Here is a 27,925-nt window from a genome sequence, read left to right as displayed (position 1 = left end):
TTTCTGCTGGATGTGCAAAACAAAGGATCAGGTCTGACTTGGAATCATACAGTGAAGATTTTACTGTTTGGTACCAGATTTCCTGAATGTCACATAGTTATCTGGTGGACAATGGCTTGTTTGCAGGAACCTAAGAAGCATAGAAATAGAATGACTATTAAAGGCTTGGAACTTTTAACCCTGGAAATTTGACTGGTAAACACATGGGATATTTTAATAATAAGTAGGCTATCATTACTAACGCATAATTCCAGTTGAACAAAAAAAGTGTGCTACATCAGATGACCTGGCCTCCACAATCATCCGAGCTCAACCCAATTGAGATGTTTTGGGATGAGCTGGACCGCAGAGTGAAGGAAAAGCAGCCAACAATTGCTCAGCAATTGTGGGAACTCCTCAAAGACTGTTGGAAAAGCATTCCATGTGAAGCTGGTTGAGAGAATGCCAAGAATGTGCAAAGTTGTCATCAAGGCAAAGGGTGGCTACTTTGAAGAATCTCAAATATAAAATACATTTTGATTTGTTTAACACTTTTTTTGGTTACATCATGATTCCATATGTGTTATTTCATATTTTTTGATGTCTTCACTATTATTCTACAATGTAGATAATAGTAAACACAAAGAAAAACCTTTGAATGTGTACTGTAGGTGTCCAAACTTTTGACTGGTACTGTATGTTGCTATATCTTTCTGTCCCTTTCTGTCCTCATAGTTTTGCTCACTAGGGACGTGACGTTGAATTTCATTTCATTCTACTTAAAAGAGCATTTGGATCAGGAAGTTCAGTCTATCACCTGAAGCATGCCAAGAATCAAGTAAACACTTGCCCTCGCTCGGCAAGCATGTGTGTGGCATGCATGTATTTTCATGTTGTGCACATGCTTCAGGTGATAGAAATCTGAATGCACTACCAGCACTCTGAAAAGTTTATTTTAATACTGTAGATATATTGTCTCACATTCCTACATGCAAAAAGACCAACCGCATGGACAACCGATGAAGTAAGTTAATTAAAATATAATTTCATTCAACATTCTGGCTTGTAGAGCATACGAGAGGACATTTTCCCAAACAAATGTCTTGCTTTAATCTCAGACTGTGAACCAGAGGTACCACAGTCTGACTGTCAGGAACTGGAGAATATTTTTAAACGTGACTGCCTTATCCAGAGTAGCCTCATCTTGCCGTTCTCTGACAGCTGGAGCTGGTAATCCATTCACCCTCTTCCATGCCATTGCTGTTCGCTAGCTATCTACTTAGCTACAAATTCAATGTTAGTTTGTGTTTTTAATTTACACTGATAAATACATCAAGATAGCTAATGAGCTAATATGAAGTTTGCTATTTAATTCACTTAGCTACCTATATAGTAAGTAGCTAAAGTTAGCCAGCTAATAATGCATTGTTTTTACTTTTATTTTTTACTTACTTGAATAGGTTCTCCCACTGCCTCCGTTTTTTCCTTATTAAGATGAAATAAAGTACAATATTTTCTATGGTAGCAAAAAGCAGCCAGCCATGTGAACAATTGGAGGACACAAGGCAACAAAGTTCCACCAGACTGGTCTTCCATCATGCCACCTGATGTGGTTGTTAGGTGATTTGTGATGCAACTGAAACCCCTCTACTGTGTTGTAATAATGTCCATGGTAATATGGTGGGCTTTTCATTTTGGGAAACATTTCTGCTATAAATAATAGTTCAAAAAACAAAGACCTATTTCAGGATTTTGAGGAGGAAATCAATATACTTTTAGATACATTTGTGAATGGTAAACTGATTCTTGGAGAGGATTGGAATTTCATTGGGGATCCTTAATGGGAATGCTTGCCTCCACAAGCTACAAGAATGAATAATCTTTCCCTCTGGGATTTGTTGATTTTTAATATGGCGCTTTAGAAACCCTAACAAAAGAGCAATTTACGTGCTGTTCTAAAGATATGTCCAAGCATTCAAGATTCGATTTTTGGTTAATATCCAGAGTGTTGAAGAAACAAGTTGTAAATGTCTCTATTGAAACTTCTGTTTTCACAGAGTATGAAGCCATTTTCCTTACAATCAACCCCATAGCATCTACAGATGGTCGAAAAAATGTAAGTTACTGGAAGTTTAACAGAACACTTCTGGCTGATAAACAGTTCAAGAGTGCCGCTAAATCCATTATATCTGAATGCTGGAATAAGGCAAATTTACTGAAGTCATATGATATATACTGGGAATTCATGAAGTACAAGATCAGAAGGTTGGCCATTAAATGAGGAAAGGAGGTTGCTTAGATCAAAAGACTTAAGGAGAATATAATCAAAGACATTGTTACCATCTTTGGACAATAGAACTTGAGTCATCAAGACAAGAACAAATTATTAAAACTGGAATTGGAATTGGATAGGATATATGAGGTCAAAGCAAAAGGAGCCTTCGTGAGATCAAGAAGAAAGTGGATGGAAGAATGAGAGAACCCCAAATATTTTTTTTTACTTGGAAAGCTTAACCCTTCAGTTGTCTTAAGAGTCAAAAATGACCCGCCACTATGTTTAACAGCAGAGAAAAGCTCCTAAATTATATTTTTTTACTTGAAATTTGGCTTGAGGGGGCTAAGCACCCTTTTCTCATCTGGACTGACCATTTTAATCTCGAGTATATCCGGGCAGCGAGGAGAATGAATCCGCGTCAGGCTAGATAGGCCATGTACTTTCCCCGGTTCAGCTTCACCATCTCGTACCGGCCAGGCTCCCAGAACACTAAAGCCGACGCGCTGTCCCGCCTATATGATACCAAGGAGCGGTCCATCGAGCCGACCCCCATCATTCTACCTTCATGTCTCATGGCACTGGTGGTATGGGAGGTGGACGCGGAGATAGAGAGGGGGCTCAGTACGTGCCGCGGGGTGTCCGTGACAGGCTGATTCGTTGGGCTCATACTCTACCCTCCTCGGGTCATCCTGGCATCGTGAGGACAGTGCGGAGTCTTAGGGGAGATACTGGTGGCCCGCGTTGGCGAAGGACATGAGGTTTTATGTCTCCTCCTGCTCAGTGTGCGCTCAGAGCAAGGCTCCTCGACACCTGCCTAGAGGGAAGTTACAGCCCCTCCCCGTTCCACAGCGGCCGTGGTCACACTTGTCGGTGGACTTCCTCACCGACCTTCCCCTGGCCCAAGGAGATACCACGATCCTGGTCGTTGTGGATCAGTTTTCTAAGTCCTGACGTCTCATCCTGTTGCCCGGTCACCCTACGGCCCTGCAGACTCGGAGGCTCTGTTTACCCATGTCTTCAGGCAATACGGGGTGCCTGAGGACATCGTCTCTAATCGGGGTACCCAGTTCACGTCCAGAGTTTGGAGGGCGTTTATGGAGAGGCTGTGGGTCTCGGGCCGCTTGACCTCGGGTTTCCACCCACGAGAGTAATGGGCAGGTGGAGCGAGTAAACCAGGGTGTAGGCAGGTTTCTGCGGTCGTATTGCAGGGACCGCCCAGGGGAGTGGGGGAGGTATGTTCCTTGGGCTGAGCTCGCTCAGAACTCCCTTCGCCACTCCTCGACTAACATGTTCTCCCTTCCAGTGTGTGTTGAGCTACCACCCGGTCCTGGCCCCATGGCATCAGAGCCAGACCGAAGCTCCTGCGGTGGAGGAATGGGTGCAGCGCTCAAAGGACACCTGGAAAGCCGTCCAGGAATCGTTGAGACTAGCTGGGGAACGGCAGAAGAAGAGCGCTGACCAGCACCACAGTGAGGCCCCCGTGATCATACCGGGGGACCGGGTCTGGCTCTCGACCCGAAACCTGTCCCTCCGCCTGCCCTGCCAGAAGCTGGGGCCGCAGTGTGTGGGGCCATTTAAAGTCCTGAGGAGGATAAACGAGGTGTGTTATAGGTTACAACTGCCTACTTATTATCGTATTAACCCCTCGTTTCATGTGTCTCTCCTCAGGCCGGTGGTGGCTGGTCCCCTATAAGAAGGTGAGATGCCTGAGGTCCCTCCGCTCCCTCTGGACATCGGGGGGTCCCCGGCGTACACAGTACGTACCATTCTGGACTCAAGATGCCAGGTGAGGGGCCTACAGTACCTCTTGGACTGGGAGGGGTACGGTCCGGAGGAGAGGTGCTGGGTAACGGTGGGGGACATTTTGGACCCTTCACTCCTGAGAGACTTCCACTGCCTCCACCCGGATCTCCAGGTGCCTCGCCCTCCGGGCCGCGTCAGGGGTGGGGGGGGGGGGTACTGTCACGACTCCTACCGAAGTTGGCTCACCCGCTTGTTCGGGTGGTGCTCGGCGGTCGTCGTCACCGGCCTACTAGCCTCCACAGATCCCTTTTTCTTTTCAGTTAGTTTTGTCTCATTAGTTGCACCTGTTCCTATTTTGTGTGTCCTTGATTTGCTTCCCTATTTAGCTTGTGGAACCCGCCCCTTTGTTGTGCCGGATTATTTTGATGTTCACGTTTGTGTCGTTGGTGTTTGTGCTCTGGACCGTGTTACCCGTTGTTTTGGGTTGGTCAGTGTTTTGCGCCCTGCGTGTTTTTGGCATTTACTTTTGGTGCCGCATTTAAGTGCATCTTTCCCCTGGACCTCTCTGCTCTCTGCGCTTGATTCCTCTCTACACACCCAGTCAGCCGTGACAATAACAAAGACGTCAAAATATCTATATTTTACCAAAGATGGTTCAAGAAAGGTATTTTGTTAGTGACACAGTCATTTAACGAAAATGGACAACTATGTAATTATGTTGAGTTTTTGAATAAATATGGTATTCCAGTGACTTATACCATAGTTGTTGATGCAATACATATAGGTCTTATATGATTTGTACAGGAAAATTATGTTTATGAGAGGAATAAAGAACTCAAATTTAGTATCCTATTAGATCATGTGTATCAAGGATAAAAAAGTGAACTAATATTAGGAAGATATGTACTGAGCATGGTTTTCCTCCTGCAAAAGTATACTGGAACTCTAAATGTAGTAACATTAATTGGAAAGTGGTATGGAATTTAAATGGAAAGTATTGTGTCATTAACAAAGTCTGTGAAGTGTCTTTTAAAATTATTCACTTAATTTATGCAGTTTACCAGGTGCTGTCAACATTTTAAATTGATATTGATGAAAAGTGTGTGTCTCATCAAATTGTAAATTAAACTATAAACTATAAGTCATTTTTTATAATTCTAATTTTCAAAAAAATGTTGGACAGTTTCAGCTTGATGGTAAGGAAGTTGTACTTTTATTTAATAATCCAGGTTCGTAAATTCCCTCTGACTATCTACACCAATTTCAGAGCACTCTCGTCTGAGTGTGCTCGAGCGCCCGATAACTGATGAATTTACAAATGCTCAACACCCGTTATATTGCCGGTGCCAGTGTACAGTCATCAACGCTGTGGATAACATGAAAACAGCCTAACCAGCTCTGCTAGGGTGAGAAAAACATTCAGAGTGAGGTGTTCTCTCATTTATGTCTAGAAGTAGCTAGCAAGCTAGCTAACTTTAGCCAGTTAGCTTGGGTGCTTGACTGCCGTTGTGAGGTCAGAACACTTGGATCAACCCTACTCCTCAGCCAGTGTCCAGTGTGCGCTCTGAACACTCCGAGAGCGCAAAGCTCAACAACAACAAAAAATGGCCATGGTAATGTAGATGTGGCTGATTGAGGTGGCTCATGAAATGGACTGTATTTTTTACATTTACATTTTTTTTGTCATTTAGCAGGCACTCTGATCCCGAGCGACTTACAGGAAGAATTATGGCTACGTGTCTTGCTCAAGGGCACATTGCCAGGTTTCTACCTTTCTCCCAGATATCTCCCTCCCTGACTCAGGGATTCCAACCAGTGACCTTTCAGTTACTTGCTTAACGCTCTTAACCACTAGGCTACTTGCTGTAATGTCAGTTGAGTTGATTCAACAAATCACAGTACAGTGATTGGTACACTTCCTGCTTTTTCTCAAGGTCGAATTTACAGTATGGTTTTAAACAGATATTCCCATTCAAGTCAACATTCTCTGATGTGTGGATATGCATCTTTTTGGTACCATTTGAAAGTCAAAATTTCAATATTATTCCCATTTTAGTACACGACACCCACCCTATATTCAAGAGCATGTTCTGTCTCAACCAATGGCGGACACAATACATAAACCTTAGATGATGTAAAATAGGGTCTATGCAACATCTGCAAACATAAAAAATTATTTGAGTTTATTAATTTTTATATAATTGACATTTAAGGTAAAAAAATACATAATTAACTTGTTGTTGTTGAAATTATAAAATAGTTTGACAACCCTGTTTGTAAGCTTTCAAATTATATCAGAAGGTGAATTCACCAATTTGTAAGTCGCTCTGGATAAGAGCGTCTGCTAAATGACTTAAATGTAAATGTAAATATCAATCTCAACCATTTATCTTTTCCAGTGTGAAGACGTGTCTCATAACAAGACATGGTATGATGGAGTATGCAAAATAGGTCAACTTTGAGCACTTTTATATCTTGAATGTTTTGGCATTCTGGTGCAAAACGTCCCCTACTGAGCACTTCTATAATGGGCAAATATGTATGGAAGGTTTTTTTCTAATCAAAAGGGCAGCTGTCAAAAAGTGAATGAATTGAAATGGTTTTAGCCTAAGTTAAATATTCCAACATCTTTTATTATGGAGAGATACACATGTATTGCATTGATTGAAAACCGATATAATATATGAGTGAATGCTGTATGATATGTAAAGTTAAATTATATTTTCTTTACGAATAGTACATTTTAAGAGAATGGAGAATGTAAATTGACAGGTTTCCAAGGCAACTAATTCAAAGCCAAGGTGAGAGCCTGGTCTGTTAGATACAGCCATGGACAAGATCCGCATACGACTATGACATTTTGCCAAACTAATCCTACTGCTATAATGTTAAAGGGTAGAACCCCCCCCACCCCTTTTCAATTTCCACCTGAAGACATACTCAAATCTATCTGTCTGTTGCTCAGGCCCAGAACCAAGGATATTCATGGTACCATTTGAAAGAAAACACTGAATTTTGTGTAAATGTGAATTGAATGTAGGAGAATATAACAGAATAGATCTGGTTTAGATAATACAATGAAAAAAACATACATTTTTTTTTATTGTTGTATCATCATCTTTAAAATGAACAAGACAAAAGAAACATTCAGATCAGATGATGGGGACAATTTCAGTGAAAAACACAAGAGGGCAACAGTACTTGTGCAAGGTTTCAGAATGATAACTTCCAAAATGAGTGTGCTACATGACATTTATCATGAAGTCACCCAGGTGTCCCACACAAGTAGCCCAAATGTACCAAAAGTGGCCATATTGGTGAAGTTATACATTTTAAAACAAATAACTATATACAAAATACCAAAATGGTATTCTAACACACACCCCCCAAAAATGGAGAAAAAACATGAGAAAAAATATATACATTTACAAAATAACAAGGGTAACTGTTTACACGCTTTCAATATTTGGAAGACCCTCAGTCCTCTACACAATATTGTGCTGCTGATGCCAGGTGCCATAGCAGTCTCTTTCTGCTGTAAAGCAGAGGGTCACCAAGCATGTGGTGCAGATGATGGGGGACTTCATTTTGCAAAGAACACAGCGACGCATCCATGCCATCCATCCCTTTTGGCCCTGAGGCACATCCATGCCTGCATAAATACATTTGGGCAGATGAACACCACTTGTGGCAGGAGCAGAAGGGACAGAGGTAGAGGGGCCAGAACGTGGTGCAGTGGTGCTGTAGCCAGCAAGCTCCTTGATGAGCAGCTCTCTGAAGGCTAGCTGTGAGATGGGGGGCTTTCCACAGATCTTAGCCATTTCCTTGTGTAGGATGAATGCATTCACCACAGCAATGTCGATGAAATGATAGAAGAAGGTCTTGTACCATTTCATCGTCTTATGGAGAACATTGTAACAGCCTATCAGCGCATCTGACAGGTCCACACCTCACATGCTCTTGTTGTAGTCCTTTACTGCAGTTGGAATGGGGACATTGTTTGCGGTTCATGCCCCAGTAGCGCCCTTCACACGCCTGACAACGTGATCGCCACTGAAGGATTTGTGGATTGTTGTGCACATCACCACCACTCTGGTATCCATCCACTTTACAAACAGCAGGCCATCTTCACGGATCCATCGCATGGTCCCCCGCTCAGCCCACTTAGGCATGTCGTTCACCTTCGTCTTCGGAAAGCCCACCCTGTTGGTACGAATGGTGCCACAAGCCCATACATCCAGCTTCCTTAGGTCTGCAAACAGGGTAGGGCGTGTGTAGAAGTTATCCACAAACAGTTTGTAGCCCTTCCCTAGCAGTTGAAAATCCAATAACTGCATTACAGAGTCATAGCTAAGTCCCTTACCAGTAGCAAAACTGTTCTTCCCCTCATAGACCAAAAAATTGCATCTGTAGGCACACACAGAATCAGCCAACACAAACAGCTTGTAACCCCACTTGGTTGGTTTTTTTCTCATGTATTGTTTGAGGCCACCATCCTCTCATCTATTGACACCTTCTGGGCTGGCTGAAAATAGGTCTTGCAGGCCTCAACAATGTTATGGTAGAGAGGTTTGATTTTGCACAGTCTATCAAACGTTGCTGTGCCTCTCTTCTTGTCATTTGCTTCATCATCCTTTGGGTCACTGATATGAAGCGCCTGTGAGAAAGAAACCTTTTGCAAGACATAACAGTCATGGGGAAAGGCAGTTGGTAGAGAAATGACATTTTCCAGTAGACCCTCAGGGTTTTCAGCTTCACCAGCCCCATGTAGACGACCAGTGAAAGGTAGCAGAAAAAGTCTGACATGGATATGGGCTTCCATGCTACCTTTTTGCCTGCTTGCTTCTTCTCCCCATACTTGTTTGTGTTAGACACGAGCGAATCAACAACGGATTGGGTGAAAAACAGCTGAAAAGCTGAAGGGGGCTGTACATAGCAATCATGTTCAGCTGAGGTCCTGGCTTCCTTTTCGGCCTAAATGTTGGTTGAGGTGGCTCCACATCATCTTCAAGGACAGTGTCCCTTTGTTTGCAGTTGGCACACTTCCCCTCCTCCACTTCTTTGTCAGTGTCTTCACACCTCTAGATGGCCCGGGAGATGTGGAGCCGGAGACAACAGGTGTCCTGCTGGATGAACCAGCTTCAGTGGGGGAAGGACACATTGGCACTTGGGGCTCCCATTCGGAGTCAGTGTCACTGTAAAAGAAAATGTTCAGTTAGAATAGTTTCACATATGAGCCCTGTATCAACAGGTATAATAAACAGATATATATAGAGTACAGGGAACATAAGGTTGAAGTGCTGTTCCATTTCACTTTGCCCATTGTTGTGGGCCTGCCCTCCCCTCAACAGCCTCAAATAGGCTATTTCATGTGGGGGTGGGGTGGAGCGGCAGACACACGCATCTCGGCCATGCTCCCTCTAATCCACAATATGTTGACTGAGTGGAAGAAGCATGGTTGCTGTGTTGAGATGTGTGGGTTTGCTGTTACATTCTACTCCATTCCATTTTTATATATATATACACACACAAACATAGGCTATGGGTCATACACAAACATACCCCACCCACAGTGTATAGCCAATGTGTACTTTAGACATTTCATTACATTTTTATATATTGCTACTAAAATGTAAAAAAAATAAAAAATAATATTTTATATTATTAATTTCAAACAACGGCATTAGCATGAGAAGAACCTACCAGTCCAAAACGATGTCCTCTCCGTTCAAAAAACATTCTTCCATTTGGGAGTCAAAGCTATGCTCGCTAACTGAATCGTCCTCCAATAGCCTCTCTGTCTCACTTTCCCAATCAATTTCTTCTAAAATTGTGTGTACATCTGTATATCTAGACTTAGATTTAGCTTTCCTTGACTTAGTCACCATGCTGTTTGATATATAAACAGCTGAAGATGCACTTTACCAAAATAGTGCTGTGCGTAACACGCGTGGCTCCTTCCAGTACGACTGTTCAATGGCGAATGACCCTCTTTACGCCGGAGTTTACTACATGGGTTGGTCTTCCAAACATAACCATTACATATTGCCATTTACCTCTGCTCATTGGCTATCTACCAAGCTAGATTTCAAGACGATCAGTGGTCATTGGGTTAAAACAGTCAATCAACGAAATAGCGGTCATATAATTGGTGCACAATGAGGTCATTACTTGTTGTCTTCAAACCGGTTTCTTTCAGTCAATACTTCCCGCGAAATGACCCATCTATTTGGTTGTGTTACAAACAACCAGTTGATTGCAATGAAACCAAACATGACTGTATAAAGTCACCTTTAGTGTGTGTATTTACATCGAATGTTTCGCCGAAAATTGAATGAGACGGAATTCAGAACAGAAGCGGTTCACAAAATGCTTTGTGTTAGGCTATAAAAATGGATTTTATCAAACAAAAGACCATTCATTGTGTAACAATGAGCCTTGGGATTGCAAACAGAGGAAGATCGTCAAAGGTAAACAATTTATTTTATTGCAAATTGTGATTTTGTTATGCCTGTGCTGGTTGAAATAGTATTTTGGTATGGGGCTCTGTCCTCAGATAATTGCATTGTATTCTTTTGCAGTAAATCCTTTTTTAAATCTGACAACGCAGTTGGATTAGCAAGATTCTCGGCCTTTGAACCATGTGAGACACTTGTATTTTCAGGACTGTTTAATATGAACATTGAATCCCGCTAATGGGATCTGTGCGCAGAGAGGTTAAACAGATGCTTAATAACCCTTTAAATCCTTAAGAGTCTATTGACACACCTGTGTGTCAATCTAATTAACATAATTCAAAAATCCCCATCAAAATCTGTCAATTTAAGCTAGAGATATCTGTTTTTTACGTGGGCTGCATTCTACCACTTCCTCCTATGTCAACCGACATTAAAGGGTTAAGGTTAGAGTTCGAGGAAGGATTAGCTAACATGCTAAGTAGTTGCAAAGTAGCTCAAAAGTAGTAAGTAGATGGAAAGTAGCTAATCAGCAAAAATGCTAAAGTTATCCATGATGAGATTCGAAACACACAACCTTTGAGTTGCTAGTCATTTGTGTTATACTCTTACCCATAGAAGGCTTAGACTTTGAGGTTAACCGAGTGGTTGAGCTAATGTTGACAACCAATTTCAAATGAAATTAAACCTATGAATTATGTTTGGCATATTTTATAATCTCAACCAATGCCATTTAGAATGATCATGTGGTTTTCATTATCGGACTCACATATTTTTTCAACACTGGTTGAAAACCAGGAAATTAATATGAGCAAAACCAAACCTCTCAAAGGAGCTGATCGTGGACTTCAGGAAAAGGCGGGCTAAACAGGCCCCCATTAACATCGACGGGGCTGTAGTGGAAGGGGTTGAGAGTTTCAAGTTCCTCGTTGTTCACATCACCAACAAACTATCATGTTACAAACACACCAAGAATCGTGAAGAGGGCATGACAACACCTATTCCCCCTCAGGAGACTGAAAAGATTTGTCATGGGTCGCCAGATCCTCAAAAAGTTCTACAGCTGCACCATTTGAGAGTATGACTGGTTGCATCACCACTTGGTATGGCAACTGCTCTTCATCTGACCGTAAGGCGCTACAGAGGGTAATGCGTAATGCTGGGGCCAAGCTTCCTGCCATCCAGGACCTATCCACTAGGTGGTGTGAGAGGAAGGCCCAAAAAATTGTCAGACTCCAGTCTCCCGAGTCATAGACTGTTCTCTCTGCTACCGCACGGCAAGGGGTACCGGAGCGCCAATTCTAGGACTAAAAGGCTCCTTCACAGCTTCTACCCACAAGCCATTAGACTGCTGGACACTTAATCAAATGGCCACCTGGACTATTTACATTGACACCTACCCCCCCATCCATCATCCATCTTTCTTAAACAGCATCGTTGGTTAAGGGCTTTTAAGTAAGCATTTCACGGTATGGTCTACACCTGTTGCTTTCGCTGTTTGTGACAATTAAAATTTCATTTGATTTTGATTTGATTTACCACATTTCTGGGAATAATTGTGTATAAAATGGTAAATTACAAGGTTGTAATTGTTGTTGACCTCTAAAATGTAATATAAGAATAATTAAATTACTAATATGTTGTTGTTTTACAATTTTAAGAACACTTGAAAAATGTGCTGTACCAGGTGGTTGAGTTGCTCATTAAAGGAACGTTATTAAGTCAAAGCTAGTAATAATAGAGCAATATTGTAATAATATTTTTTTGTCTGTGCAAATACAAAAATCATTTCAAATCCATGTAATTATTTACTGTCTGCCTGTTATCTTCAATATGTTTTACAATATAATTCAGTACATGCACTTTAACCTGTATTATAAGAATATAAACTGTGAACACATTAATGTACATGCATTTGAATATTCATATTTTATATCAGTCCTCATTTAACTAGGCCTATCTTCCATTGTAAGTAAATGAAGTAGACATAGTATAAAATATTGTATAATGTTTTTTATGATTTAAAAAGTCTATGCAAATTCCAAAACAACATTTGTTTACTCTAATTGAGCAACTCGATACGCTGGTTGAGATGTTTGCGATGCATTATCTTTCAAAGTTTTAGTCATACAAACAAAATGGTTCACTATGGTTTTTACTGAGGGTAAATACACATTTTTCTTATATTTTTTTCTTGTTGTGTCAGTTAAAGGGTTAATGTATTTTTATGATAACAAATCTCTTCCCTCAACAGCTAAATGCACCTTCCTCTTGTTTACTTCCTGATGAGAAGCAGGAGACCTGTTAAACCTCATAGCAGACAGATAGAGGCAGGGTGACAGTCAGATAAAGAGAGACAGACACACACACACAGAGAGGGAGAGAGAGAGGGAGAGAGAGCAACAGACACACACACAGAGGGAGAGAGAGAGAGAGTGACAGACACACACAGAGAGAGAGAGAGAGAGAGAGAGAGAGAGAGAGAGAGAGAGAGAGAGAGAGAGAGAGAGAGAGAGAGAGAGAGAGAGAGATCAATAACTCCTTTGTATAGTTCCTATTCTTCTGACTCACTGATACCTAAATTGATCACAGCGTGGTAAACTCATGGGTACACTTGCAATGGTAGCCTAGTTTTGTGATGCAATTTAAAAAGAAATGTTGAATATTCATTCAAATGGTGCTAACTGATGTGGCTCATGCAATGGAATGTATTTTATGTAACTAGTGAATTGAAATGAGTTGCTTACTGGCAATATCAATGTGTGCCCAATGCTGCCCCTCATCTCCGATTCTCCTTTGGGCGCGCAATATCAAGTGCATCTATAGGCTATTTAGTGTAGTCTCAATCAAATTATACACAGCCTAAAAACTACGAATTGCATGATCAGCAAAGTTAGATTTCCAAGATTGCTGCTGGGATGGTGTAAATACAACTAGGCTGCATTACACACTGCAATGCATATTCTATCCCTGAGCCTCGGCATGCTCTGCTCTTGCTGATTAAAAACGTTTTTGTGTGCTGCCTGACCAATGGCTGTGCCATGTAGGCCTATGGCGGCAGTTCAGGAGGAGCGGCAAAGGCTTCTTCGGATTTTTTTAGTTGTTGATCTGGCCTCTAGTCAACAACATGTGTGCAGACTATGTAAAAACATTTTTATGAATACATTTATTTTATATGTGAGTAGGTATATCTACGTATATACTGTATGTGTGTATGTGCATATGTATGTATGCATGCATGTATGTTTATGTAGAACATACATGTCAGAACAATAGTTGAGAGAATGATTATTTAAGCTTTAATTCTTTCATCACATTCCCAGTGGGTCAGAATGTCACGGTTGTCATAAAGAGGAGACCAAGGCACAGCGTGGTAAGCGAACATAACTCTAAAAGAGAGAACACTGAACATAACCAAATAAAACAACAAAACGTGAAGCAATATGGCTCGTGCAGAACAGGCAACGAAACATAGAATAACAACCCACAAACTAACCAAGGAATATGGCTACCTAAATATGGTTCCCAATCAGAGACAACGATAAACAGCTGCCTCTGATTGAGAACCAATCTTGGCAACCATAGACACATAAACACCTAGACTAGACAACACCTAGACTAGAAAAACCCCTAGACAATACGAATCTAAACAAACCACCCTTGTCACACCCTGACCTAACCAAATAATAAAGAAAACAAAGATAACTAAGGTCATGGCGTGACACAGAAGTTTACATGCACTCAATTAGTATTTGATAGCGTTGCCTTTAAATTGTTTAACTTGGGTCAAATGTTTCGGGTAGCCTTCCACAAGCTTCCCACAATAAGTTGGGTAAATGTTGGCCCATTCCTCCTGACAGAGCTGGTGTAACTGAGTCAGGTTTGTAGGCCTCCTTGCTCGAACACGCTTTTTCAGTTCTGCCCACACATTTTCTATGGGATTGAGGTCAGGGCTCTGTGATGGCCACTCCAATACCTTGACTTTGTTGTCCTTAAGCTATTTTGCCACAACTTTGGAAGTATGCTTGGGATCATTGTCCATTTGGGAGACCCATTTGCGAACAAGCTTTAACTTCCTGACTGATGTCTTGAGATGCTGCTTCAATATATCCACATAATTTTCCTGCCTCATGATTCCATCTATTTTGTGAAGTGCACCAGTCTCTCCTGCAGTAAAGCACCCCACAACATGATGCTGCCACACCTGTGCTTCACGGTTGGGATGGTGTTCTTCGGCTTGCAAGCCTCCCCCTTTTTCCTCCAAACGTAACGATGGTCAATATGGCCAAACAGTTGTATTTTTGTTTCAACAGCCCAGAGGACATTTCTCCAAAAAGTACGATCATTGTCCCCATGTGCAGTTGCAAACCGTATTCTGGCTTTTTTTATGGCGGTTTTCGAGCAGTGGCTTCTTCCTTGCTGAGCGGCCTTGCACGTTTCACACCAAAGAACGCATCTCCTTCCTGAGCAGTATGACGGCTGAGTGGTCCCATGGTGTTTATACTTGCGCACCATTGTTTGTACAGATGAACGTAGAACCTTCAGGTGTATGGAAATTGCTCCCAAGGATGAACCAGACTTACCATTTCTTTTCTGAGTTCTTGGCTGATTTCTTTTGATTTTCCCATGATGTCAAGCAATGTGGCACTGAGTTTGAAGGTAGGCCTTGAAATACATCCACAGGTACACCTCCAATTGACTCAAATGATGTCAATTAGCCTATCAGAAGCTTCTAACACCATGACATCATTTTATGTAATTCTCCAAATTGTTTAAAGGCACAGTCAACTTAGTGTATGTAAACTTCTGACCAACTGAAATTGTGACTAAGTGAAATAATCTTTCTGTAAACAATTGTTTACAAATGACTTATGTCATGCACAAAGTAGATGTCCTAACCAGCTTGCCAAAACTAAAGTTTGTTTACAAGAAATTTGTGGGGTGGTTGAAAAATGAGTTAATGACTACAACCTAAGTGTATGTAAACTTCCAACTTCAACTGTATTTGCAAAACAATATACTTTATGGGGGATTGGAAATGATGCAGACAAATACATTGATGGAAGTTACAATCTATCTGTCATTTTAAAGCTGATCTACCCCCTAAGTAAAAAAAAAAAAGAAAAAAGTAATCAGACCCTTTACTCAAAACTTTGTTGAAGCACGTTTGGCAGCGATTACAGCCTTGAGTCATCTTGGGTATGACTCTACAAGCTTGGCACACCTGTAATTGACGAGTTTTTCCCATTCTTCTCTGAAGTTCTGTCAGGTAGATGGGATCGTCGCTGCACAGCTATTTTCAGGTCTCTCCAGAGTTCGATCAGGTTCAAGACCAGGCTCTGGCTGGGCCATTCAAAGACATTCAGAGACTTGTCCCAAAGGCACTCCTGTGTTGTCTTGGCTGTGTGCTTAGGGTTGTTGTCCTGTTGGAAGGTGAACCTTCTCCCCAGTCTGAGATCCCGAGCACTCTGGAGCAGGTTTTCATCAAGGATTTCTCTGTACTTTGCTCCGTTCATCTTTCTCTCGACCCTGACTAGTCTCCCAATCCTTGCCGCTGAAAAACATTCCCACAGCATGATGCTGCCACCACCATGCTTCACCATAGGGATAGTGCCTGGTTTCCTCCAGACGTGACCCTTGGCATTCAGGCCAAAGAGTTCTATCTTGGTTTCATCAGACCAGAGATTCTTGTTTCTCATGGTCTGATTCCTTTAAACTTCAAGCGGCCTGTCATGTGCCTTTTACTGAGGATTGGCTTCCATCTGGCCACTCTACCATAAAGCCCTAATTGGTGGAGTGCTGCAGAGATGGTTGTCCTCCTGGAAGGTTCTCCCATCTCCACAGAGGAACTCTGGAGCTCTATTAGAGTGTCCATTGGGTTCTTGGTCAACTCCCTGACTAAGGCCCTTCTCCCCGATTGTTCAGTTTGGCTGGGTGACCAGCTCCAGGAAGAGTCTTGGTCCTTCCAAACTTCTTCCATTTAAGAATGATGGAGGCCACTCTGTTCTTGGGTACCTTCAATGCTGCAGAATTCATGTTGGATTTTTATACATTTTACAACTGTGCCAAATATTTTACAACTGTGCTGTGATGTTTCACAAAAGATCTGAACCTTGTATTGTCATAGTTTATTCAGATTGGGTCTGAATATTTATGTAAATGTAATATTACAGTTTTTTTGTCAATCAATTCCTCCACCCATCAGGCACTCTTTTTAAATAACAGCCCTCTACTGCCACAGAGGTAGGCTAAGTTAAAACCAAGACTCGATGGGACCCTATTTGATTATGAGAATGGTAGCAGGGTGTGTCCCGCAGGGTGTGTCCCGCAGGGTGTGTCCCGCAGGATGTGTCCCGCAGGGTGTCTGGGGGAAGCTGAGTATCTTGGCTATTGATCTGTGCCTTAAAATCTTCGGTGTGACTTACTACCATATATGGGCATATGAATGTATAATGTATGAATGGACTCCACAGATCACGAGGATGTCTTATTTATCTGCCTGTGACCTACCATTATTGATCACCAGCCCCGAGAGTCAAAATGTTTTCACCGAACAGCAAATCTCACAAGGTAAGCTTCAATTTAATCTGTGTTTTAGCTATAGCTACATGGGGATATGAAATTAATCCTTAGGTTGGTAGGAACAAATCTAGCTTATTGCCAATGTTATCTGATGTATGACTTAATGGCAACATCGAATGTCCACCTAGTGACTATGTCTTTGCTCATGAAAAATATGGCAAACACTTGGATAATCCCCTGTATGTCCTCTGACACCACCACAATGTTTGAAAAAGGTTGGTGTTGTAGAAATGTAGTTTTTATAGTGAACAATAACTTTAAGGTACATCCAGTGTGCAAAAACAGTGCAATTACCACATTCGGACACCTTGGAGAGGTTGAAAGGACATCTGAATATACTCTGGATACCCCATAACACCACCACACTGTTTGAGTGAGGTTGATATGGTAGAAGTTGTGTTTTTAGACTGAACAAATAGCATTTATGGATTGCAAATCTACAGACATATGCCACTTTGGAGAGGTTTAGGGACACTTGGAAACGTCCTGTGACCACACCTGACACCACTTACTAAAACATCTGCCATTTTCTAGTTGTTAGGTCTATCAATCCCATTTTTTCCTGATATTGTTCACATGTTGTGGAAGCCATCTGATGTGTTTCCAGCTCTGGGCAACAATAATTGTCAATTAAAGATTACTTTCAAAATAAAATTAAAAAAAAGTTGATTTTGTGTGCGCTTGATCTTGTGTATTCTGAACTATATCACTCCTATCTATCTTCTGATAATTTCCTCATAATCTTACAGATGTCTTCTTTCCAAATATACCAAGTTCTGGCATGTCAGAACCATGTAATTACACATGAACAGCAGTTACTTTTGGGTATGTCTATTTAGGCGGAAATATACATTTTGCCATTACATCTAAGAGGTTAAAAAACAAGACTAGAATTGAGGGGGTTTTAGTGAGTACGCCATAGGCCTACCTTTTATTATAGAAAATGGCAAAAAGCTCAGGCCTACCCCTTGTTAGCTTAAGACTTTGAAGGAAAAAAAAAACATCCGATTATATAAAGTGATCTACAACAGCGCTTTGGTCTGCAATGTTTTATGCTAGAAACAATCTGTAAAATAGGCCTACCTGGGAAAGACATGACTCTGATGCATATGGGGAAATCATTGTGTATATGCTTTGATGTTCTGGGGCTGAGCTACAACCTTATATAGCCGAAAAGACAAATTTTGGCAAGTCGGTTAGAAAATATACTTTGTGCATGACACAAGTCATTTTTTCAACAATTGTTTACAGACAGATTATTTCACTCATAATTCACAGTATCACAATTCCAGTGGGTCAGAAGTTTACATACACTAAGTTGACTGTGCCTTTAAACAGCTTGGAAAATTCCAGAAAATTATGTCATGGTGTTAGAAGCTTCTGATAGGCTAATTGACATCATTTGAGTCAATTGGAGGTGTACCTGTGGATGTAAGGCCTACCTTCAAACTCAGTGCCTCTTTGCTTGACATCATGGGAAAATCGTTAGAAAAACCTCAGAAAATAAATGGTAAAACGCCACAAGTCTGGTTCATCCTTGGGGGCAATTTCCAAACGCCTGAAGGTACCACGTTCATCTGTACAAACAATAGTACGCAAGTATAAACACCATGGGACCCCTCAGCCGTCATACCGCTCAGGAAGGAGACGCACTCTGTCTCCTAGAGATGAACGGACTTTGGTGCGAAAAGTGCAAATCAATCCCAGAACAACAGCAAATGACCTTGTGAAGTTGCTGGAGGAAACAGGTACAAAAGTATCTATATCCACAGCAAAACAAGTCCTATATCGACATAACCTGAAAGGCGGCTCAGCAAGTAAGAAGCCACTGCTCCAACCCGCCATAAAGAAAAGCCAGACTACGTTTTGCAAATGTGCAATGGGCCAAAATTCACCCAGCTTATTTTGGGAAGCTTGTGGAATGCTACCCGAAACTTTTGACCCAAAATAAACAATTTAAATGAAATAAATAAAAGCTGAAATAATCATTCTCTCAACTATTGTTCTGACATTTCACATTCTTAAAATAAAGTGGTGATCCTAACTGACCTAAGACAGGGAATTTTTACCGGGATTAAATGTCAGGAATTGTTAACTGAGTTTAAATGTATTTGGCTAAGGTGTATGTGGACTTCTGACGTCAACTGTATGTCAACTGTATTTGTAGGTAGCTTTATGTGGAGAGGCATACCAACATCAATTGTAAGCCTAAGCAGTAAGGTGAGGATGAGCTGTCTGAAAGAGAAGAAAACCAACAACTTTATACATACGTGGAGTGTTGCCATAGAAAATGCCAATGCATGCTAGTCACTGGTGTTTTTTGCTAGCACCAGTGTCAGCCCAGGATATATCATATAAGCTGTAAAATAAAGAGTCGCACACTCTACAAATAAACTCCAAGTAATTTATTTTTATAGTTTATAGTTTCTTCGCCATTAGTCAGCACCTCTACATAAAATAACTTTCTTTGGGTGTGTGCCAGCTCATGTTTTTTATAAGCCCATGATAAAACAACATGAAAACATTGAACAGATAAATACTTATTTAGGGTGGTAGTAGTAGTAGTAGGTTCCTCGCATTCATAGACTGAATTGTACACAAATGTACAATCAAAGATTATTATCAAATAGTAAAATCATAACATCCTACAATATATGCAAAAAGATAACATAGGCTTGAGAAATCATACCCTCAACTACCCTCAACCCTCAACTAACACAGTTCCTCTTGATCAGTTACTTTCAGTTAGTGATTTGTCTCAACCAGTGTTGTTTCAGTCTATAGGCGTGTCGTGCTACACTGCTATGGGATTAGCCAGCAGGTGACAATGGCATTCAGCCCTAACTAAATAAAACATTTCACTGCTCAAAGTGTAGTCATGACGTGGAACGCCCTTTGGCATCTAAATTAGCTCTAACCTACCTGCAGGGAAATGCCAACACAGTGCCCTCAGTAGGCGGTCCTGGATCCTGGGTTGGCAGCAGGCCGAAGGGTTGTGGTGATGGCAGCAACACACTATGTAGGTTATTTACATTGTATATCAAATGATGGAAATGTATCTTTATTAGTATTAATGTGAGATGGGATGACCATGCCTGTTGCAGGTAAAGTCTATTTTATTAATATGCTGTAGCATATACCTAATGGATTTATCAAGGGTTTATGCACAAAGGAGACAAATGCTGTATATTCAGTTAACATGGACTGATGAATTCAAGGTGATTCAGGTTCATGGTCCTCATCAGAAATACATTGCCTGCATGTGTGAATTGGCATAATTCATCATGAGTGCTGTAATAAGAGAGGCTTACACTACAGAAATAAGGTGCACCTTCATTATCTCTCTGCTCTAAATCGGACAATTACAGATTTGTGGAAGACAGTCCCCATTTATTTATCCATGCCTGAGCAAAAAGGGTCCAAATCGTGAATGGCTGGAAATTATTTATTGATTTTGTGTTTTGGAACAGAAGGATCATCTGTATAATTTTGTGATTGTGGAAGTGACAGATAGTGACAGAGGTACTACTCTCCAGCAGTCAATCTACACCACCTGGTGTGTGTTGTGTTCCAGACTGGTCCCACAGACTCGACCTAACATAGTGAATGCAAATACAGGACACTCACATTAGTATGATATGTTGTAATTGGTATGCTTACATAAAATAGAAGGTTACACAAGGCAAAATGAAAGAAAGGTGGTTGGTTGGGCGTATAACATGAATGTATAGCAACGTTAGCATTTTAGCTAATTAGCAACTTTGCAACTACTTAGTATGTTAACCCTAACCCTAATCTTAATGTTTTTAGCTAACCCTTCCCCTAACCCTAAACGTATCCCTTTTGGCTAACCCTGACCATCACCTAACTCATAACCTTAACGCTAACTTGAACCCCTAACCAATGCAATCGTACGAACTGCTATTCGTAGCATATCATACTAAATGGATGATGGACATCCACAAATTAACAAATACCATACAAAACATAACATATCATACTAAATGAAGTGTTTACGTACAGAATAATATGAAATGCTCTGAGACCATATTGTGTGTTCAGACAACATCACAGAATGGATATGTGTTGAGCATTACTGAGCTGCAGTATTAACCCAATCTGAAATAAATGCTCAAGGCAAGGGAAGACAACAAGTATTCAACAATGCCATGGTATCCATATGTGGGACTGTGGGACAGAATATCCTTTTATGCTTTGAATCAAAATGCTGAATATGTTTTGTATTCTGTACATTTACGGAATGAACAAAAAACATACTTCAAGTCAGACCTTGGAAGTTGATGACATAGTTATTACACCACATAAATAGGTTGGCATTGTTCTCTTTTGGCACACCTACTTTATTATTATACAACAGTAAATAAGGGGGTCAGCAGGGGCATAGAACAGTCTATTTTCAATAGTTATTTTGTGTCTGACATCTATAAATTACTTTGAATTGCCATGGTAACAAACACTCACTGGCAATTGTTGAATTGCTTGTGCATTATGGAAAGCAGACTTTAAAAGTATGTTTGGAGGGCTACTTTGTTTTTCATCTTATCTGTCTACTATTTTGTGAGATGGGTATATCCAGCAGACATTTTCACTGGGGTCCTACTAAATATCACAAACTATCGAAAACAAAGTATCACAAAAGGCCCCCAGATGTCACAACATAAAAAATAAAACTACTGAAAACTACCACAATGCACAGCAAAGTAGAACAAAATCCACAAAAAGATATAAAAACTTCAAACACGTCTGTTCATTTCCACGACTCAAAAGGTTACATTTTATTACAATGCAGTGACTTAAACAACTCTCTTTACACAAGCCACAGTTTGCTGGGAGAAAACAAGTGTTCAGTATCCTTGAGACTATACTATATTTACAGTTTTATGAGTGTGATGCAGTAACATGATGTGTGGAATCATTGACATCCTCCGCAGCCTCCATCTACTAACACTTGAGGACAGACAGAAGAGATGGATGGGATGCATAAGCCAAGTGCTGTATAATCCCCAGGCCTAGAGCATTCACCTGGCTGCTGTGTATAATCAGTGTAATGTACAGTGTTCTGCTCTGCTCTCCATATTCAAACTAAGCTTTGAACTTGCATTTGTCAATCCATTGACTCGTTCTCTTGAATAACAAATACCTGTGGCAGGGCCCAGGCCACTTAGGTAAATGTTCCAGACACTCTTACTAGAATTAAAGTACCTCTACATTTAGGATTATATTAGCTTTATGACAATATGTAATGGCTCACCCTTATATGTTCCAATTTCAATTTCAATTTCAGTAATTTTATTGGCATGACAAAAATGATTGTGTTACCAAGGCAACAGTAACCAAATTTCTATCCAACCATTTAATACGGATTAATTACCTGACGCATGAAAAAAGGAATACAGTCTTTTCACGCCACTTCGATACAGCTTTGACCGGAAATGATTTTCACTAAACCTAACTGTTACGGAGTCTAGTTGATAGGTAATCGACTAGCCGGACTGTTCCCCGGACTCCAGTTGTACGGATTTGTACAATGCACTAACAAGGCTATTGAACCTGACATTGGTGTCTGTCTTTATTCATTTATCCAACATATCATACCGAAACATGGTATCAGAAGTGGCTCGGAAAACACACGTGTGTTATTTTTGTAGCTAAGTACAGTATATGCGCAGTTACATTCCATATGCGAACACACGCCGTTTCCTACTCACAACACTGATCAACTCGTTGTTAGCTGGCTAGCTAGCATCACTACCTATGTCGATGACTGAAGGCAAAGAAATCTCATATTCCATTGCTATGGCAGCGAACATTCCACCACCAAATCCCATGATTCTCACAGGGGACTGGAATACTAATTGGGACAACTTCAGGGATGAATTCGAGGACTATGCGCTGGTGACCGGTCTACATGAGAAACCCAACGAGGTACAAGCTGCAACTCTGAGGAGTTTAATGGGCAGCGAATGCAGGCATATCTACCGGCAGGGATGAATTCGAGGACTATGCGCTGGCGACCGGTCTACATGAGAAACCCAACGAGGTACAAGCTGCAACTCTGAGGAGTTTAATGGGCAGCGAATGCAGGCATATCTACCGGCACAATCTCACCCTCACAGCACGACAACAGGGTGATGCAAAGGCTATATTGGATGCATTGGAGAATTACTTCAAACCCGCCAGAAACGTAATTTACAAGCGGTTCGTTTTCGGAAGCTGCAAACAGGAACAGGGTGAGTCAGTACACAACTTTATAACCCGTTTGAGAGAGAAATCCGCCACTTGTGAATACGGGGGATTGAAAGATGAATTGATTCGTGACAAAATAGTGCTGGGAATTGCAAATGAGGATACACGCCGGCGTCTACTGAGAGAGAGAGACTTAACATTAGTAACTGCCATGGAAATGTGCCGCACTGCTGAAGTCACTGACATGAGAATGAGAGCAATGGAAATCGAAACCCCACGCTCCGACGTTGATACTGTTCACTCTGTTGCTAGGCAGACATTCAGACTAAACCAATCGAGGCAGAGCAATTCACCACGAACGGTGAACACAGAAAGCCCCGTAGCATGTAAATACTGTGGGAATACACACACACACACGAGGCAAAGAGCACTGCCCTGCCTACGGAAAACCATGCAAAGCTTGTGGAACTAATAATCATTTTGCAAAAGTGTGTCTCAAAAGCAAAAGAAGGGTGAGTGAGGGCAATATTCACTGTGTTGATGATGTCACTCAATGTTCAGAGCTGAACAGTGAAAGTGACATTTACGTGCATGAATCCATTGGGGCTGTACACTCAAGAGGGAAGAAATGGTTTGTGACACTACGATTACACAACAAGAAACTACAATGTCAACTGGATTCTGGTGCTACATGCAACGTAATGAGCTACAAAGACAAAATCAATCTGGCACCTGACACACATCTATTGCCCAGCGATACTAGACTAAAGCTGTACTCAGGAGTGCTAATGAGCTCTATGGGCACCTTTGAGACCGAATGTGTTATTCGGGGACGCAAACACAAGCTGGAGTTTGAGATTGTAAAAACCAGTCAACATCCCCTCCTCTCAGACTCCACATGCGAACGCCTGGGACTGATGCAGTTCACTGTACCAAATGACCTGCACATTGTGGATCATGTCCAGCATGGACCCCTGTCCAAAGAACAACTACTCAGCAGATATGACGATGTATTCAACATGCCCGTTGAATCTGTGCCTAGGGAGGTACACTTTGAAGTGGATGAGAGCATCACTCCAGTCCAGTGTGCTCCTCGCAATGTGCCCATTGCAATGAAAGTGGCTGTGAAGGTCCAGCTGGACAAGTATGAGGCCGATGGCCACATGACATCGGTGACTGAACCAACTGACTGGATCAGCAATATGGTCATAGTGAAAAAACCAGAGAAGCTGAGGGTCTGCATCGACCCAAAGCATCTGAACCAAGCACTGAAACGATCCCACTACATCATGCCGACACTAGAGGATGTCCTCTATAAGCTTCCCAAGGCCAGGATTTTCACCTTGGTGGATACCCGAAATGCATTCCTTCAATGCAAGCTGGATGAAGAAAGCAGCCTCATGACTACCTTCTGGACCACCTGGGGTCGGAAACGCTGGCTCAAGCTCCCGTTTGGTGTCTCAGTGGAGCCTGAGATATACCAACGTAAGCAGCACGAGTTACTGGCTGGGCTCAAGGGCATTGAACCCATCGCCGATGATGTCCTGATCGTAGGCTGTGGTGACACAGACGAAGAAGCAGAACGGGACCACGATGTGAAGCTCCTGGCACTGATGGAGCGCTGCCGATCAGTTAAGCTTCGCCTTGGCCTGAAGAAGCTGCAGTTCAAGGTGAAAGACGTCCACTTCCATGGCCACATTCTCTCGGCAAAAGGCCTGAAGCCGGACCCAAACAAGGTCAGAGCGATCCTTGACATGCCAAACCCGTCTGATGCAAAAGGAGTACAGCGTCTCATCGGCTTTGCAAACTATCTTGCAAAGTTCATGTCACACCTATCAGCAGTCTGTGAGCCTCTGCGCCGGTTGCTGGACAAAGACACACCATGGCACTGGCTCCCCAAGCACGAGGCCGCAGTGCAGGAGATGAAATCTCTGGCTTCATCCATGCCAGTGTTGCGCTACTACGACGTCATGAAGCCTGTCACAATCCAGAGTGACTCCAGCCAAAGGGGACTTGGATGCTGTCTTATGCAGGAAGGCCAGCCCGTTGCGTTTGCCCCGAGAGCGCTCACCCCCACCGAACAAAACTATGCACAAATTGAGAAAGAGTGCCTCAGCATCGTCTTCTCCTGCCAGCGATTCCATCACTACTTATATGGGCGAGACCTGGTCACCGCTGAAACTGACCACAAACCACTCATTGCCATATTCAGTAAACCTCTCCTCAACGCGCCCAAGAGCCTTCAAAGCATGCTCCTGACTCTGCAAAACTACAGCCTGAAGGTCGTCTACAAGCCAGGACCAGAGATGTACATCAGCGACACACTGAGCAGAGCAACAACACAATGTACAGGCAGAGGCACTGTCTATCAGCGGCAGGCCATCTGTTCGCTACAGCAGGAACAACAAGATGTTCAACAGATCAATCAGGCAGACTACTTAAACTTCACAGATCACTGCCTAGCCCAGATAAGGCAACACACTGACAGCTTTGACAGCTCTTTGGTCTTGGCCATAGTGGAGTTTGGAGTGTGACTGTTTCAGGTTGTGGACAGGTGTCTTTTATACTGATAACAAGTTCAAACAGGTGCCATTAATACAGGTAACTGTAACGGTTTTCTTCATGTGAAAGAGAGTCGGACCAAAATTTGGCGTGGCTATTGAGATTCATGTTTAATGAAAACAATGGAAACACAAATCAATACAAAACAAGACCCGTAACACGAAAACAGCCTATAGTGGTGCAAAGTAACACAGAACAGGAACAAGGACAATCACCCACGACACACTCAAAGAATATGGCTGCCTAAATATGGTTCCCAATCAGAGACAACGATAAACACCTGCCGCTGATTGAGAACCACTTCAGACAGCCATAGACTAAGCTAGAAAACCCCACTAAGCTACAATCCCAAAACCTGTGAAAAACCCCAAGACAAAAACACACCACATACCAAAACCTGTGTCACACCCTGGCCTGACCAAATAAAGAAAGAAAACACAAAATACTAAGACCAGGGCGTGACAGTAACGAGTGGAGGACAGAGGAGCCTCTTAAAGAAGAAGTTACAGGTCTGTGAGAGCCAGAAATCTTGCTTGTTTGTAGGTGACCAAATATTTATTTTCCACCGTCATTTGCAAATAAATTTATTAAAAATCCTACAATGTGATTTTCTGGAATTTGTTTTCTCATTTTATCTGTCATAGTTGAAGTGTACCTATAATGAAAATTACAGGCCTCTCATCTTTTTAAGTAGACTAAATACTTTTTTGCCCCACTCTATATACTTCTCCCTCATGTGGCAACTTGTCTCTTGCTGCAAAAAAAACATTTATTGGGCTAGTTTTCAGGCCTTGTGGGTGGTGTTTTGAGTGGTAATTGGTCAGGGCGAGTGCGAGGAGCAGGAACAGGGTGTACTGGACCCTGGAGGCGTACTGGAGGCCTGGGCGAGTACGGGGTGGATGCACAGGATACACTGGACTGTGGAGACGCATTGGAGATCCAGAACATAGAGCTGGCTCAATATGTCCTGGCTGGATGCCCATTCTAGCCCGGCAAATGCAAGGAGCTGGAATAGAGCACACCGTGCAAGAATAGCACACCAGTTACACGCTCTCCACGGTAAGCACAAGGAGTTGGCTCAGGTCTCCTATCTGACTCAGCCAATCTCCTCGTGTGCCCAAAAATGTATTGTGGCTGCCTCTCTGGGTTCCGTGCTAGCCGTGTACCCTCATATTGTCGCTGTTCTCATGTCCAGGATCCTTTTCCGTCCAAAATCTCTTCCCAAGTCCATAACGTCTGCTCCTCCATTTCAAGCTGCTCGGTCCTGTTATGGTGGGTTATTCTGTCACGTTCGTCATACCGGGGAGACCAAGGCGCAGCGTGATAGGAATACATTCTTATTTTATTACACGAAGAACACTAAATCAACTAACAAAACAACAAAACGAACATGAAGCTATAAGACACGTGTGCTGACAGGCAACTACACATAGACAATAACCCACAAAACCAAAATGGAAAATGACAACCTAAATAGGATCCCCAATCAGAGACAACGATAAACAGCCGTCTCTGATTGGGAACCAATTCAGGCCACCATGGGCCTACATTTACTTAGACAATACCAAAACCCCATAGATATACAAAAACCCCTAGACAAGCCAAAAACACACATACCACCCTTGTCAGACCCAGACCTAATCAAAATAATAAAGAAAACAAAGATAACTAAGGTCAGGGCGTGAAACTAGGACGGATAAGAACGACGTTGACTGAATAATCTGCTTTCTACTATTTAGCTAGAGTCAGGACCTATTTCTATAGAAGCCCATTTTTATTCTCAGCTTAACTAACTCAGAAATATGGTTTTTAAAATACAGCTTTTCATTTATCCAGATGCCCAGATATTTGTAAACAGGGACACGTTCAATGTGATCGTGATGCCTGGCAAGACACGTCAACCAATCATGCATTGCTTAGGCAGAGCTCCAAAGGTGCTCACCAGGTTAGTGCCATAGGAGCAACAGTGAGTAAGGACAAAACAATGTCAACAAACAAGCATTGGGGACCAAACATTTTTGAACGTTTGCATTTTGAACGTTTGCAGGATGCAGGTTTAGACAGCATTTTTCTGTTATTTTGAGATAAGCCAAAGCTGCAGCAGAGGGGAGAAATGGTCAGC

Source organism: Oncorhynchus masou, chromosome 3 (genome assembly GCF_036934945.1).
Source record: "Oncorhynchus masou masou isolate Uvic2021 chromosome 3, UVic_Omas_1.1, whole genome shotgun sequence".
NCBI classification, from domain to species: domain Eukaryota; kingdom Metazoa; phylum Chordata; class Actinopteri; order Salmoniformes; family Salmonidae; genus Oncorhynchus; species Oncorhynchus masou.
Note: the sequence above shows the minus strand (reverse complement) of the source record.